Here is a 17,816-nt window from a genome sequence, read left to right as displayed (position 1 = left end):
ATACTTTAGTCTTATCTCCAATATATCTCATTGTTTATTTATATGCAAATTCAGGTATTCCAAAAATCTGAAAAAAAATCCATTCCTAAACATTTTGCATAAGGGATAGTCAACCTATATCACATACCTGCTTTACTAGGATAAAGTTATATAAGGTTGCTGTGAGTTTTCCGAGCTATATGGCCATGTCCCAGAAACATTCTCTCCTGACACAGGCATGTAGCTGGGAGTGGGGGGGGGGGGGGGGGGTTGAGGGGCTTCAGCCCCCCCCCCCCCCCCAAATTCTCATGGTGGTCCGCGGGTAGGCCTTACTGGTACATTATGTAAACTGTTATGTTTATTCATATCATGATCTGATCACCATGCTCAATATATCCCATATGCATGGGGGTATTGGGGTAACGATGCAAAAGGTTTGCTAGGGTAGACCCTCTTTCACTCAGACTCAGCTCCCCCAAATCAAACTGAGCTCCCCCTCCCCCCGAATCAAAATCCTGGCTACGGGCCTGTCCTGACATTTCGCCCACATCTGTGGCAGGCATCCTCAGTTCCCATCCCTCAGAGGTTGTGAGGCCATGAAAGGCTTCAACAACATACAGGCATACATTTCATTCTTCTAAATATCTAGTGAAATCCAAACCTCTGTTTCTGCTGGGATCAATGGATGGACAATACAGTTGCATTGGTCCTTAAATGTCTAGAGCAGGGTGCTAATCGTGCAGCCACCCCAATGTTGTTGTTGAGCTCTAGCTCCTAGCATTCCACCCCATCATCAATGCTGGCTAGTTCTTCTGAGAGATGTAGTCCAATAACATCTAGAGAGCTGCCCAGTTCCCATCCCTGGTATAGGAGAAAGTAAGCTGATGTCTTAGATGCAGATTCGTGTTTAATGTATCCTTCCCCCCCCCCCCCCCATGTTATGCTGTCCTGTAAAGGCTTGTTGTCCTTTAAAGATAACATGAGTTACAAATGTGCAAACAATAAATAAGAAGGGAGCAGTGTTCTTCTCCCAGTCCGTACACATTTGCTTTTCACTTAAGCATTTAAGATCTGTGTTTATTCAGTTATATCACAGTCCAATGGATGTTTGTATACTCACCGATCAAGGCTCACCATGGTAACTGTCAAATTAAGTGGAGAACTGCTTTGTATCCAAGTGAATTTAAACCTACATGGATAACTGACAATATTTTCAGAATTGCTCTCTGCTGTAATTTCCATTGCTACTCAAAATTACTTACAATGGGAATGGATCATTAGCTTGGCTTGAATAATAGCTTTTAATGTCATCAGTGTGGCTCCTTATAGAGAGGATGAGGAAAGGGCAATAGGTACTAATTGTTCGTAGAAAAGAATCATGACAATCGCTTTATTTTTCATTTAACTGGCTTGACAAGAAAAATGAGTTTATGAATACCTTTAACTGATGATAGATAGTAATTTGGGCAAAGTTGCACCAGAACCCTTTATAATTATGTATGCTGATATCCAGAAAGCAAAAGCAACTGAGGGTTACCTTGCTCATACAAAGAGTAATGGATAAGAGGCACATTTTAATGGATAAGAGGCATATTCTTAGCATAATGTTTGCACTTATATGTAAGGTCTTTCTGTATATTGAATTAAATTAATACTCCCTGAAAGCATTGATACTTATCATGTTAGACAGTTAGATATGCTATGTCAACTTTTATTAGGTTTTTTGTATTCATATTGTTAAAAATGCTGTCAACTTTATTATGATTCTTTCCAGCAAGTATGAACAATTGTCTTTATTCTTTAAATAATTTATTACAAAATGTGCATGCATTGACTCTCCAGCTATTTTACATGGAGTGAATCTAGTGCACACACATATCAAAGTAAAAAAAAAATCGACATTGAACTAGATTATATGGCAGTGTGGACTCAGATAATCCAGTTTAAAGCAGATATTGTGGATTATCTACCTTAATATTCTGGGTATTTTGGCTGTGTGGAAGGGCCTTAAGAATATCTAGATCTGGCAATGTGTTTTGATTTTCAGCTTCCAATGGAAGTTGACCAAAGAGTTGTGCTGGAAGACTCAGAAATGCTTATAGAGATTTTCTCTCTGGTGACAAAATAGCATTTTTTATTTTCAATTTTTCACTTTCATTGGAATCCTATGCTCCTAACCCCAATGGATGTAGAGGGCTGACTGCACTGAAATAAATAAGAAATGTACACCATCTCTCAAATTCTTTTTGTTATTGTTTGCCTTCAAGTTGTTCCTGACTTATGGCAACCTTAGGGAGAACCTATCATGGAGTTTTCTTGGCAAGATTTGTCTATGGGGAGATTGAGGGGTGAGTTGTAATGCTGGTTCCTGCCACTTCTCCTGCCTTCATCCCTTTCACTGACCCGTTTCCCCCCAACTGTACTCATGCCTTCCTATGTCAGTGTAATATTAAGATTCGACTGGCAGCACAGACAGGATGACCCCATATTTTATTGTTTCCCTCCGATATCCATTCACTTAGAAACTTGGCTGTGAAAGGCACAATACATTATTTACCCTTCACAGAAATGATGGGTTTTCTTTTGCTTCAAGCCTTATTGTGACAATAAAATGCCTCTATGTTTTTATTGCTTCATGTAGGAGTGTAGCATTGAAGAATTTTTTATGTGACTACAGCAAAAGAACTGTTTTATGCGGACAATAGTATGTATTAATAACTTGTGGCTACAGTCTAGTTGTTCAGCTCTTAAAAGCTTCTGATTTAAATGCCACAAAGTTTACTGCAATCTCACTCTCTATGTTGGTATATATTTATTATATAGTTGACATAAGAATATATTAGCCTGTCAGCATCTTTTGCTCAGTGACTGCTCTTTTAAAAAACAAAATTGTTCTTATGTGGCTCTATATCTATATTTATTTCTATAACCATAAACCTAAGCTTAAAGGTTCACATTTTCAGCAACTATCAGCCAAGACAACATTTTCTCTGGGGATTTCTTGTGCAAATGATATAGGATACATTAAATTTTTATGACTATTTTTTGTTGTGTGAGTGGAGTCTTTTTACAATTGAATTTTCTTTCACATAAGCATTTTCTGATAACTGTGGATTCACCATTCAACATGTAGCAATAGTTATATTAAATTTACATAATCTTTATTAAAGGAAATGGATGTCATGAACTTGCTTGTGTGTTTATGTAAGCTTCACACCCTTCCAATTGAAGAAGTTATGTTTCTGTTATAAACAGTTAAACCTGAAATATGTAAGACCAGATTGTGATGTAGTTAAATGCAATCCAGAGTTATTAGGGGAGGGGGACTTTTTAGCCTTTAGTCTAAGACCAGTGTCAAAGCACCTTTTTAAAAAAGAAAATTGCTAGTGTTGCATTACTGAGTTCAACATGGAAAGTCCATTTAACATTCCCCATTTAGCAATATTATTTCTGCAACAGACAAGTTATGAAAGATGGCTAATGCTATTTCTTTGAATTCAATCCTATCTGGCTTTTTGCTCGGATGTGGAAAGCAGACAGCAGTGATAATCTCTAATGATGTTTAATGCTGGGAAATGAGTTCAAGGGGTGTGGTGCTTTAAGTCCTTCTGAATTTGTTGGAAGCTTTTGGATCTATTAGTATTGGAGCTATGAGACGTGATATTATGATGGATCTGCTTTTTCGCTTGGTGGCAGAGTTTTTAGTCTGATGATCTTCTTGATGAAATGCTAACTCTAAAAACACAGGTTGTGGTTCATGGAAGAGTTGCTTTTGAAGAGCCCAATGGGTTTTAGCAAGTTGCAGTGAAATGGACATGATACAGAATTTGTGTGGATTGGCAATAAGCTCAATTAAATGAGTACTCAATATATAGTTCAGCACAAGTTAATGTCTACATTTTAAAGAGCATTGCTATGTATCACTTTCTCTGTTGAAGTTTCAATGCATCCTTACATGATAGAGCAGCTTTTTAAATGTCCAATAACCTATAAAGTATGCATTTTATAAATTATCTTTTATTCATTTAGTCAGCAGATTGGAACAACCACTTAACTATATAATTATGTATTTAAACAGAAGTCTATAAGATACTCCACAGTAGCCTCTAAAACGTATCCAACCAATAATATGGAACATTTAGCATGTTTACATATGTAAAGCTGATAAAAGTGTATATTTATGATCAGTGGAATGGTATTGCAGGCATTTTAAGTTAAGACATATACCTACAGATAAAAAAAATGTTATACTGCCAGAAAATGGAATATTTATTTAATCTACCAGAAACCACGAGTATATAAGATTCATGCTTTCTGGAAGCATTCTATGGCTTCATCCAATGGACCTATGGGATTTATTTATTTATTTATTTTGCTGCAGTGGCTGATGATTCCCATGACAGTGGGCTGGTAAATCTACTCCAGGTTTTAATCCAGGCTTTAAAGGATCTCTCTAAATGGTTGAACCCTATTCCTACATACATTTAGCACCCTAGATGAGCTTTTTAAATTTAGCTTAATCTGAAAGGGATTAATTCACTTGAGTGTCATTGCTTTTGTTTTGCTAAGAGCTCTAGTACAAGGTAGAGTTGCAGAAGAAGTCTTATAGGATCACTATTGATTGTGTGATTCTGGGAGATGAACACATATCTTTTCTCACCTCTGGCTGTAACACTGCACAGTTTCACATGTCCAGAGAAGAGCAACCAAAATAGTAAAAGGTCTGGAAGCCAAGCCCTATGAGGAGCTGTCCTTCCGGTGGCAGGCTAAAACCCTTTTATTCAGTCAGACTTTTAAAGAAGAAGGTGTTTAAGATCTAGTCAGGGGGTGCTGTGGCTTTAACTTTGATTATGTTTTGATGGATTTTAACTGATTTTTTAAAATGCTGTTTGTGTTTAATTCTGTTTTAACTTTTGTATATTTATATATTTTAAACTCTATGTTAATGCTTTTATGTCAAGCCTCTTTGGGCCCCCTTTGGGGAGATAAAGTGTGGTATAAATAAATATAATAACAATATTTTTTCCCCAAAATGCAGGCATTTTGAATGCATACACAATGTACATTTCACAGCTTGTTGTTACAGTGACATTCCATGTGGGATATAGGAAGCAGTTGTATACCAAATTAGAATTTTAATCTGTCTAGCCTGCTATTTCTCTACATTGTCAACCTATTTTCTTTGAGAGTTCAGACAGGAATATTTCCCAACCTTTGCCAAGATGCTTGAGTTTGAACCTGAGAACTTTTGCTTGTAGTGAAAAGGGCATAATATCCATTGCATATCATTGACATATGATCTAGGCCACAAGCCTTTATTGTCTTACTTGAGACAAATGGAACTCATTGGCAAACAAATATGTTTGGAATTTCACTTATTCTGGATGTTTTGAACTTGTCATAGAGTTTGAGGGTTTAAGTTAATTGAAACCTGCGTTGACTTTCATGAACCCTGAAAAAAATCTTGTAATCATCAGGGTTTTTGACATCCTCATGTCTTCGTCAAAATATGTGATTTCTGTCCAAAGAGATATATATGTGTCAAGGTGCATTTTCTACAAGAATGTTGCATTTCAGTACCTGGAGCTCTATAGACAGTGGTGACATATCTCTGTTTACCAAGATTATCCTGAAATACAGAACATTCCATTATTGGGTTTCATCCTTTACAGTGATTATAGCAGTCGTTTATATCATTATATCATTTTAATAATAATAATAATAATAATAATTCTTACCCACCTCTCCTCAAGGCTTGAGGTGGGTTACAGAATAATTAAAACACATAAGCACATAAGCAGCTAAACATCAAAAAAACCAAGATTATGGCAACAAGAATGATTGACAACTGGAAAATAGAGGGAGAAAATGTAGAGGCCGTGACAGACTTTGTATTTCTAGGTGCAAAGATTACTGCAGATGCAGACTGTGGCCAGGAAATCAGAAGACGCTTACTTCTTGGGAGGAGAGCAATGTCCAATCTCAATAAAATAGTAAAGAGTAGAGACATCACACTGGCAACAAAGATCCGCATAGTCAAAGCCATGGTATTCCCTGTAGTCACCTAAGGATGTGAGAGCTGGACCTTAGGGAAGGCTGAGTGAAGGAAGATTGATGCTTTTGAACTGTGGTGTGGGAGGAAAATTCTGAGAGTGCCTTGGACTGTGAGAAGATCTAACCAGTCCATCCTCCAAGAAATAAAGCCCGGCTGCTCACTGGAGGGAAGGATACTAGAGACAAAGTTGAAGTACTTTGGCCACATCATGAGGAGACAGCAAAGCCTAGATAAGACAATTATGCTGGGGAAAGTAGAAGGTAAAAGGAAGAGGGGCTGACCAAGGGCAAGATAGATGGATGGATGGCATCCTTGAAGTGACTGGACTGACCTTGAAGGAGCTAGGGGTGGTGACAGCCGACAGGGAGCTCTGACGTGGGCTGGTCCATGAGGTCACGAAGAGTCAGAGACGACTGAACGAATGAACAACAACAAAGCATTGTAAAAATACCACAAATACCTATATTAAATGTATTTCTATCAAATATAATATTAAAACGTAGCATTAGCAATGCTACGTTTTATGGAAATATAGTGAACGAGAACCAAAGAAATGCAGACTTTGGGTATCAGCTTGCAGCAGTGTGTCTGAAGTAAATAATACAATAAAGCTTGGGTTGGGATAGAATGGGATTCTGCTGTGACTGTTTCTCCTGCAGTCATTTGTCCTTATCTGCAACAGGCAAAGTAAACTGCAGCTGCCTCCATAATATCTTACTTAACATTTATGTTCATCCATGGTCCTGAACCATAAAAGAGAGAGGAAAGAAGAGAAAAGAAATGCATGCCTCACCAGCTACCTTTAGCATGTTTTAAAAAGGCATAAATCTAAGAGTTATGCCAACAAAATGGAAAGCAGAAGAAAAAGATGAAACTGGTGAAAGTACAGGTCATCCCTAGATACATTTTGGAAGAACTCTTTAGCTGGGTTCTGGAAGTTGAAAATGTTTTTGTATACTTATGCAAGGCTTCCCTGATCCATTTTTCATGTGAATATTGTTGATGTATTCCTTCCATCATATTGGATTCTCAAACCAGATTTTCTGTTTCTCAGTGGTAATACTTATGAATTCATCTATCTTCTTACCTGATATATACCTTCAGAATCAAAGAGATGAGAGGAAATGAAAAGTCATCGTGCCCATAAACCTGTAAGACAAAATACTGTATTTTGTCTACAAAGCAACTATAGGTCAACCTTGTCAATCTAGACCACATCTCGAATACTGTGTCCAATTCTGGGCACAGCAGTTAAAGAGAAATGTTGACAAGCTGGAATGTGTCCAGAGGAGGGTGACTAAAATGATCAAGGGTCTGGAGAACAAGCCCTATGAGGAGTGGCTTAAAGAGCTGGGCATCAGGCCCGTAGCCAGGATTTCGTTTCGGGGGGGGGCTAAAAAATTTTCAGGGGGGGTTTCGGGGGGGGGGCTGAGTTTCGGGGGGGGCTGAGTCTGAGTGAAAGAGGGTCTAGCCTAGCAAACCTTTTGTATTATTACCCCAATACCCCCATACATATGGGATATATTGAGAATGGTGATCAAATCATGATATTAATAAACATAACAGTTTAAATAATGCACCAGTAAGGCCTTTTCGCGAACCACCATGAGAATTTCGGGGGGGGGGGCTGAAGCCCCCCGAGCCCCCCCCCCTGGCTACATGCCTGCTGGGCATGTTTAACCTGCAGAAGAGAAGGCTGAGAGGAGACATGATAGCCATGTATAAATATGTGAGGAGAAGTCATAGGGAGGAGGGAGGAAGCTTGTTTTCTGCTGCCCTGAGAGTAGGACGCAAAATAATGGTTTCAAACTACAGGAAAGGAGATTCCACCTGAACATTAGAAAGAACTTCCTGGCTGTGGAAATCTCTGCCCAGGAGTGTGCTGGAGGCTCCTTCTTTGGAGGCCTTTAAATAGAGGCTGGATGGCCATCTATTGGGGGGCCATCCAGCCTCTATTTAAAGGCCTATTGAATTTGATTTTCCTGCTTCTTGACAGGGGGTTGGACTGGGTGGGCCATGAGGTTTTTTTCTATGATTCTAGACCAGAGTTTGGAAAAGTTGCTGTTTTGAAATGCAGCTCTCAGAATCCCCAGTCAGCAAAGTGGCCATGCTACTCAGGAGATATGGAAATTCTATCAGAAAATAACTTTTCCAAGCTGAGAAACAGAAAATCTGGTTTGAGAATCCAATGCAACCCAAAGCTGTGAAGAGTATCTGAGCCTTTTCTATTGATTTTTACAAGATGAATTACACCCTGAGAATGCTACATGAACTCATTTTATTGAAGCTGTCACTGTTGTAGCTTTACACACTTTATAAAACTGTAATGTTACTGAGTCTGATTATCCAGGCTCCCCTCGTCCTGTGTCTCTAGAGATGAGCTAATCTACAATACCTTTTCACCCCTGCCTGCATTGCCAATGGCAGAGATAGATGGGACATGTGGGCCAAAATATCTGGAAATCACCAGATTATTGAGGGGCATTATTTTAAAATTATATTGAATCAAAACCCTGCTTTGTTGGATTATATTAAGTGTAGGAATAGAGAAATGTTGCATTTACAATGGCAATGTACAACACATTTATTCTTTAATTGACTAGAGGTGGCCCTATAGCATGTAGAATTTGCATTTGACTGACAATATAGTACCAGCTTACTTTCTCTTCCCTGACTTTGAAGACACAACACAGATTTGTTTTAATTAGTTTAATACTATTTACATTTTTCTGCTAGAACATTTACTTACTAGGTTTATATCACATTATATATGTTCTACTACATAAGTGGTCAAGTTTATAGCTTGGCTCAGTCATTAATCAATATGGAGACTATAGTCAAGAAGTCATTAAAAAGACGATAGTGCACCTACACTAGACAATGAATGCAGTGTTACACAACTTTAACTGCCATAGCTCAGTACTTTGGAACCATGGGAGAAGTAGCTCTACAAGGTATGCAGCTTTCTCTGCCAAAGCGGGCTAGTGCTTCACCATCTAGAATTCTCAAGATTCCATAGCATTGAACCAGGGCAGTTAAAGTGATGTCAAATTACATTAATCCTACAGTGTAGATGCACCCTAGGGTTTGGAAGAGTAGCTGTGAAAGAACTACATACGATCCTCAAGGGTAAAGATATTTCATTGAAGTCAGAATCATCCATGCCATGGTGTAAGTGGCAGTGAAGAAAGCTGACAGGAAGAAAATAAATGCATTTGAAATGTGGTGTTCTAAAAAATACTAGAGTCCTAAAAAATAAGTGACCAAGGACCTCTTCATGTGGGGCTAAAACAACCCCATTTTGCATTATTTAAATGTTTATTTAAAACATTTATATTCTGCCCTTCTCACCCTGAGGGGGACTCAGGGCAGAGCACAACACATATATATGGCAAACATTCAATGCCAGAACATGAAATAAAATATAAATATACATAAACACTGAAATCAATTATCTCCAATATTAAAATGAATTGTTTAAAACCATCTCAGATTCTAGTGAAGAACAGCTTTCAGATCGAGATAGTAGTGCAAATAGGTTTTGTAAAGTTACTAGTAAGATAGTCTGAATACCCTGAAGGTACCAGATCCCATCTGAGTTTAGAAGCTATGCAGGTCAGCCCTGGCTATTACTTGGAAGGGTACTGTTGGTTATATTCAGAAGAAGGAAGTGACACATTCCCTCTGGTTATTCCTTATCTAAGACAATGCTATGAAATTGTTGGGGTCATCATAAGTTGAGAGGCAATTTGAAAGCACACACTGCTGCTGCTACGGATCCTAGAGAAGGGGGCTATTTTGTCACTGTATGGGGCAAGGGGGTGCTTGAGATTGGAATGGGCAGAATATAAACTATTAATGTTTTGTCTGTGTTTTCAAAGCAGACAAAGCATATTAATTGTTTGTGGCCTTTATTCTGTCTCCTGATATTCAAGTTAATGGGTGACTAATAATAAACAGAAAATGGAACATGTCATTGCTCTCAAGTCTTAATAATTTGGGGCAGGAAAAAGAAATCCTCCCCAGCCTCTTTGTAAAACAGACAGCTCTAGCGACTGTTGCCTTAGGTCCAGCACTTTTCAGCTTGGCCTGGGATCTTCTCCCTCTTCGATCTTCCCTCGGCTTTGCTGTGACCTTGCACCTGCTATTGTGTCACTCACTCATTGTTTGATTTCTAGCTCTTTTTGTATGTCTGGAGGTGCAAGAGTGACTTTTGGTGACATATTCTCAGGGCTGTCTCAGCACCTGCATCATCTTTCAATGGCAGATCGGCATGAGCAGTGTCAATTTGCATCACGACTGAACGTTTGTGATTATGTTTCTGCTTGTCAGTCTGCTTGCTGATGGAGGCAGCCTGCAGCTGGTTAGAATAAGTGTCTTCCCTCAAAGGGAATGGCTCTTGACTGTTCAGTGAAAAAGCATAGCAATTCTCATCCCGGGAATTAAAGCTGCATCTTCTGAGAACGCTGATAATGCATTTAAATGGAATCTGTGTTGGCAGATTGCTTCAAGGAGCACTTTGGCATAATTTTTCTCCTTTAGTTGCACACTTAGGCCCTGATCCAGCTCTAGAAATATTATTTATTTTAAAACATTCTTATGTTTCCTTTCTGGCTAAATTACATCCCTGGTGGCTGAGAGTTGAATTAAAAACAGAGCAATAACATGACACAGTTTTAAAAAACATACAACTAATAAAACAATTAAAATGACAGGTGTCCAATGCATCAGAAAAGAAACTGAAAGTTGCAGTTTTAAAGCAGGAGCATTAATGAAAAAGGAATGGAAAGAAAATCATCAAAGTCATCAAAATCAGTCAAATATAGCTGCTATTAGCACTGGAGGGGGTTGTACATCTATCTCTATGCACATCAGAGGAAGCATTCCAGTTGAATTCAGTGGGACTCAGTTGAGTATTACAATGTGGATCCTGATGTGTATTTATTTGTATCTTGGTTAAACTGATGGAGGGCTGCTCCTATGTGCAAATTTGGGCTGAAAATACAAAAGTAATGTGAACTAGATTAGATTCAAAAATACAAATGTTATGTATGCGTAATGGTTATACATAAACATAAGACAGCTATTAAGCCTGTACCTAGGGTTATTTGGGTTGCTGATTCAGAAAATTGCATTGGATAGACCACATCAGCTCTAGTTTCTTAGATATGGTTATTATGGTTTTCTATAGGTGAGCAGATGGTGACTAGTAGATGGCATCTGTTTTGTATCTCAATAATTCGAGCATATAGTGGAAACCTTGTGCCATTTTTGGAATTGGTAGGTCAGAGATACTAAGAAACAGGTCTAATATTTGGCATTAAGTGGAAAGGAGTAGTAGAGCTTGGGTGTCATCTGTATATAAGGTGGCACCATACTCCAAAACTCCGGATGACCTGTCCCAGTAGTTTCATGTATATGTTAAACATCATGGGGGACAAAACGGAACCCCAAGGAACCCCACAGGGCAATAGCTAGGGGTTCAAACAGGAGTCCCTCAGTAACACCATCTGGGTATGGCCCTCTAGGAAGGATCAGTGCCTCCCAGTCCCATCCTGGCTAGACAACCCAGAAGGATACCATGGTCAATGGTATCAAAAGCTGCTGAGCGTTCCAGGGACACCCCCCCCCCTGTTTAGTTCTTTTCATAAGTCATCCACCAAGGCAACCAAAGTGGTCTCTGTACCATATCCAGGCCTGAAACCAGATTGAAATGGATCTAGATAATCTGCTTCAACCAGAAATCTCTGAAGTTGGGAGGCCATCACACACTCCAGAACCTTGCTCAGAGATGGAAGGTAGGGCACTGGCCAATAATTGTCAATTATAGGGGGGAGGGGGGTTCAAGAATGGCTTTTTAAATATAGGTCTCACAACTGCCTCCTATAGGCAAGTTGTAACTTTGCATTGTTCCACGGAGGCATTGATCGCCACCTTCACCCACTCTACTAGTCGCCCTCTGGCCTGTTTGATCAGGCCTCTTTGATCAGCCAGGAAAAGCAAGGATCTTGAATACATGTGGTGCCTCTCACCTCTTCAAGGATCCTGTTCACATCCTCAGGCTGCACCAATTGAAAAGTATCCATCAACACTGGACAAGTAGAAACCAAGGTTACATCCATTGGAACTGCATCAATTAAAGCATCCAAATTGGAATGGATCTGAGTGACTTTATCTGCAAAGTGCCTCATAAATTCTTCACAGCAGGCTGCTGAGTAGTCAGAGATTTCTCCTGAAAAACCAGTATGTAATAGCCCTCTGACCACTCGAAACAGCTCAACTGTATGGTTCCTTGCAGATGCAATGGTGGCAGCAAGGAACGGTGTCTCTGCTGCCACCATTGCTACGGAGTAGGCTTTCAAATACGCCTTAGCCCGTGCTTGGTCAGATTAGCTTTTAGTTCTCCACCAACGTCGCTCTAGTTTCCATCTCACTTGCTTCATTGCCACCAACTCCTTAGAAAACCAAGGGGCTGGTTTGGCTCTGATCTGTGAGAGAGGATGTTCAGAAGTGATTGTGTCCACCGTCCTGGCCATATCCTCCTTCCAGAGGTCAGCCAGAGCAATTACAGAATCTCCTGCCAAGTTGACAGGAAAATCCCCAAGAGCTGTCGGAAAGCCATCTGAATCTATAAGCTTCTTGCGGCAGGCCATCTTAATAGGCCATGGTCCTAAGTCTGCAAGATCTGAGAAAGGCTGTTGAGGAGATGGATCACCATAAGTAAAGTTGACTTGATAGCAATTGATGGCAGCAGTGAATCCATCTCTGTCCATGGTCATACTTACTTAGGCGATCCCTCGTTGGACGAGTAAGATGGTCTTCCATTATGGATTTCCTTGTGGGTCCGTATGTGGCTGTGGAGCCCTATTCTTGCTCTGCATCTTCTTCCGCAGTGAGGGCATTGCTTTCCAGGTGGAAGGCGGTCCCGGTCGGGGTTGGCTTGACGCACCTTCCTCCTGGCATGTTTCTCTCTTTCACCCTCCACTCGTGCCTCCTCAAATTCTGCAGCACTGCTGGTCACAGCTGTCCTCCAGCTGGAGCGCTCAAGGGCCAGGGCTTCCCAGTTCTCAGTGTCTATACCAGAGTTTTTAAGGTTGGCTTTGAGCCCATCTTTAAATCTCTTTTCCTGTCCACCAACGTTCCGTTTTCCGTTCTTAAGTTCAGAGTAGAGCAACTGCTTTGGGAGACGGTGGTCAGGCATCCGGACAACGTGGCCGGCCCAGTGGAGTTGATGTTGGAGGACCATCGCTTCAATGCTGGTGGTCTTTGCTTCTTCCAGTACACTGACGTTTGTCCGCTTGTCTTCCCAGGAGATTTGCAGGATTTTCCGGAGGCAGCGCTGATGGAATCGTTCTAGGAGTTGCATGTGACGTCTGTAGACAGTCCACGTCTCACAGGCATATAGCAGGGTTGGGAGGACAATAGCTTTATAGACAAGCACCTTGGTCTCCCTACGCGTGTCCCGGTCCTCAAACAATCTCTGCTTCATTCTGGAAAATGCTGCACTTGCAGAGCTCAGGCGGTGTTGTATTTCGGCATCGATGTTGACTTTGGTGGAGAGGTGGCTGCCAAGGTAGCAGAAATGATCAACATTTTCTAATGTTACACCATTAAGCTGTATTACTGGCATTGGAGAGGGATTGGCTGGTGACTGCTGGAACAGCACCTTGGTTTTCTCAATGTTCAGTGACAGGCCGAGCTTCTCGTATGCTTCTGCAAAGGTGTTGAGAGTGGCTTGTAGATCTTCTTCTGAATGCGCACAGACGACATTGTCATCAGCATACTGGAGCTTCGGACAGATGTTTCATCAGATCATTTCTGATGGCAAATCCAACTCCGTGCATTCTTTGGTCTTTTTCAGGCAGTCCCTTCCAGAAGAAGGTGTAGCCTCCTTTTTCTTCCTTCAGCTGTCCCTCTCCTGCTCTCCGGGTCTCCTGAAGGGCTGCTATGTCGATGTTGAAGCGTCCCAGCTCCCTTGCAATGATGGCAGTTCTGCGTTCGGGGCGTTCACTGCCACTGTTGTCCATCAGAGTCCGTACGTTCCACGTACTGAAGTTCATTTTTCTTTTTTGGCCGCAGGGTGGTGACCCCACTGGACACGGCAGTCCAGTCAGGGATAAGTGAGGCAGACTATGTTTAGGGCACCTTTTCTAGCCCCCTCCCCATGTGGGGTGAGCAGAGTGGGTCCTAAAAAGGGCTGCTCAGTTGCGGATACAGCTGCCGAACTACTCAACTGCCTCGGACCTTGAGGTAGAACGACTGAGTCCGTACCCACCGCCCATGTGCCAGTCTGTGACTAGGGGCTTCCAGATTTCACAGTCCTGCCCCCGTCACCACTCGCTGATCGCCATGGGGCTTTGGTTGGTTGGTTTTTATTTTCTTTGGAAGACGCCTGTGCGTGGGTTTTTTTAATGTGTGGAGGTCAGTGCACAACTGATCAACACACAGACTTCACAGAGTGAGGTTCCACTGGTGATGTAGTTTAACACAATGACTGTGGCTTCTCAGTCTGTTGCAGCCTTCTTCCGCCTTCGCAGCTTGCTCCGCCGTTGAGGTCTTTGGGTCTTCGGACTGTGCTTGGTCTGGAACCTCCCCCGCGGCCACTCCTGGGAGTGCACGACTCCAGTTGTTGTGCCTACAGGTTCATCGGAACGCGCAAGCCCCCTCACCACGACAAGGTGACAGTCCATCGAGGGGGTCCATGGTCATAAACACACAAGAGAGAACCATGGGTTCCCTGTCTAAACTTGGTCCAGGACAGTCTTACAAAGCGATACCATATCAAGAAAAGTATCTGCTATAATGATGATGATGATGATAATTATAATACAATAACTTTATTCTTATTCCTTGCCACCATCTCCCCAAAGGGACTCGGTGAGGCTTACATATGGGACAGAATGTTCACCAGACATATAAGCAAAACAGTCCATTAAAACAAAAACACAAATAAAATGACCTAGCAAAACATAACAATACAGATTAAAATTAAATAAAACAAAAAGTATAAAACAGCAGCATTGAAAACTCCATCAAAACAATGCTTGACAAAAAGCCAATAACCAGAAATACTAAATTGGGCATATCCATGCTATAAAAAGTACCGGGCATGGGATAGTGCAAGGGCCAGGGAATTGGATGAAGTGCAGAAAACAGAGAACTAGCTGGCAAACTAGGGAATAGGCCTTCTCAAATGCCGTAATCATTACAGACTGAAGTTTGACCTCCTTTCACACTTCTCCCCACTGAAGTCCTTCCCACCACCCCCCAATTGGCAGTTTAAACTAAATGGTAATGATAGTTTGGAGAGGTGTTGTAGATACAGGTGATGAGACTAGAGGAGACAGAGATGTAGGCACAGAGGAAATTGCATTTGTACAGCAGATAAAATAATATCTGAAGGATAGATTGACTCTAATAACATGAAGAGAGAAGGAAACTCAAACAGTTAGCATGACCAAAATGTGTTTTCTTTACAGAGATGAGGACTTGGAATAACATGTTAGTGGGAAAGTTGACATTCCAACTTTAGTACTGTTGGACTTTCCTCATCTCAAGGCTCTGTGAACTGCCTGGTGGTGCAGCCAAGTCAATTACTATTTGCAGATTTACGTAGCTGATTTTTTTTAAAAAAATCTTTCTTTTAAAATAGTGTTTATTCAATTTTTGAACATACATTAACTAAAATAAAAAATGGAAAATAAATTGATTTTATAAAGACATTTCATGTTTCTTAAGTAGCTGCCTATGGAGCAACAACCACTGAGACCCACTGAGACTCAGTAGAGAAACCAATTCAGAAGAGAAATATTCTCCCTAAATTTCTTATAAAAATCTCTGAGTATGCAGCTTGGATAGTGTTTCATAAATATTCCATAATCACATTTAACAGTATGGAGTGCAGTTTCAGCTTTGCAATGTATGATGCACAAGGATTGCATGTTATCAGTACAACCCCTCCCCGCTTTAGTCATCTATTGAAGGAAAAAGCAAATGCAGAAGCAAATGTAAAAACATTTGAGAGAAGAATGGGGCAAATAGTAACAACTTCATACAAGAAGACTGGAATTCAAGATGAGTTACAATGCAATGATTGCGATATAGGTAAATCAACATTATATTAAACTTTTAACATTATTAAAATAGCACTATTAGCTGCCTTGAGTCTCTATGGAGAGAAAGGAGGGATAGTAATAAAGTGAAAAGGGGGGGGGGGAGAAAAAGCAGTTAACAACAGTCCATTTTAAAACAATATCAAACCCTCTTACAGTACTATGTTCATTTATTAAAATCTCCCTAAACCATTAACAAAGATTCCTCAGGACACTAACAATTATTTTCATGCATTGAAATTAAATAAATGTAAATTGGGGTACATAAAAGGAGAAATATTTTGTGAAGGCAGATTCCAGTCTAGAGATATGTCAGCCAGATACAGGAATATTTAAATCAATAACATGCCAGCCATTGTCCGACTGGAAGAAATGTTATCTTTTTATAAGAGTTCCTAAAGTAGAGCTTACTGCCAGGAAATTGGGTATTTCAGGTCCAAGCATACCATTCTTTAGACATTATCTTGAAGGAGTGTATTCTGCTTTGAAGTCTGAAATATCAAATGGCTGCATTTTCGCATACAGAATTCATCTGATACACGCAAGATGCTTTCAATGTAATGCCAGTGATTCAGTGTCAGATAAGGAAGGAAAATATCTGTGTATCTAAATTCCTCCTCAGCCACCTTTCTGAAATTCTCACAACCAAGCCACATCTTGAAAAGTCACTACTTAGTTACAGCAAACTCTGTTTGTGGGTGGGTGGGTTTCATACTCCTGGGTTCCCAGTTTCACTCTTAAACATTGCAGTGCTTTTCTCTATATGCCCCCATAATTTCGTTCTTTCTCGGGAGTTGTACAACTTTTTGCCATACCTTTCTAAAAACATCATTACTAAGGGCTTTAAGTTAAAACCTGCCCACATTTTGAGATCTTCTGGGGAGGCCTTTCTCTCTGTCTCAGCTCTTTTCATGGGTCAATTTGCTGAGAAGGTGGGAGAGGGCCTTCTTGGTGGCTTCACTTAGGCTCTGGAATTTCCTCGCTAAAAAGGTTGGCCCAAAACCCTCCTGGCTATCCTTTCATAGGAAGGTGAAGATCTTTTTAATTAAGTAGGACATTGACTGCTCAAGGGAGAGCACTCAGTGTGCCATATTATTTACATTTTGTTCTTCATTTTAATGGCTATGCTTTGAACTTCATTTATATATTTGTTTTTGATAGTTTAACTGTATTTCTATTTTTTGCGCACATTAAGTTGCACCTGTTTTGAACTTTTATATGGTTTTACAACTGTGACTCCCATAATATCTCTCCCCCCAACCCCCCGGGCACTTTTGCTTTTGGCTCTACCTAGTATTGGAATGTGTGAAACTGACAACTTCTCTGAAATTGAATTGGACTTTTAGTTCAAAGGAAGTTCCTCACCCTTGAGGTTATGTTATTACTTTGAGGCCCCCAGAATTAATTGCTGATATTTAAAAATGTTACACGCGACTTTCATGTTATTGAAAAGCGATCAAATAGCAATGTCTTTTATTTGAAAAAAAAACCCCACCAGAATGCTACAAATTGCTGGTGATAGTATAAAATATATCCAAGACGTGAAGCCACACCACTGTTCCTGAAAATAACTACATTAATGTTACATATATTGCTAAATAATGACTGCCTTCTAGTACAACACAAAGCTACATAGTTGTGTGTCTTCATGTTGTTCCCAATTTCTAGAG

General features: G+C 40.4%; 1 protein-coding gene across 1 annotated transcript in view; it reads left to right on the top strand.

The window, feature by feature from the left end:
- The window catches only part of CLVS2 (clavesin 2), a 52,728-nt gene that overhangs the window by 22,381 nt on the left and 12,531 nt on the right, over positions 1 to 17,816 (top strand). The gene's annotated exons all lie outside the window — the stretch shown is intronic.

The sequence above is a fragment of the Anolis sagrei genome, chromosome 1 (assembly GCF_037176765.1).
Source record: "Anolis sagrei isolate rAnoSag1 chromosome 1, rAnoSag1.mat, whole genome shotgun sequence".
Taxonomy (NCBI): Eukaryota; Metazoa; Chordata; class Lepidosauria; order Squamata; family Dactyloidae; genus Anolis; species Anolis sagrei.
This window is presented reverse-complemented; position numbering and strand designations above follow the sequence as displayed.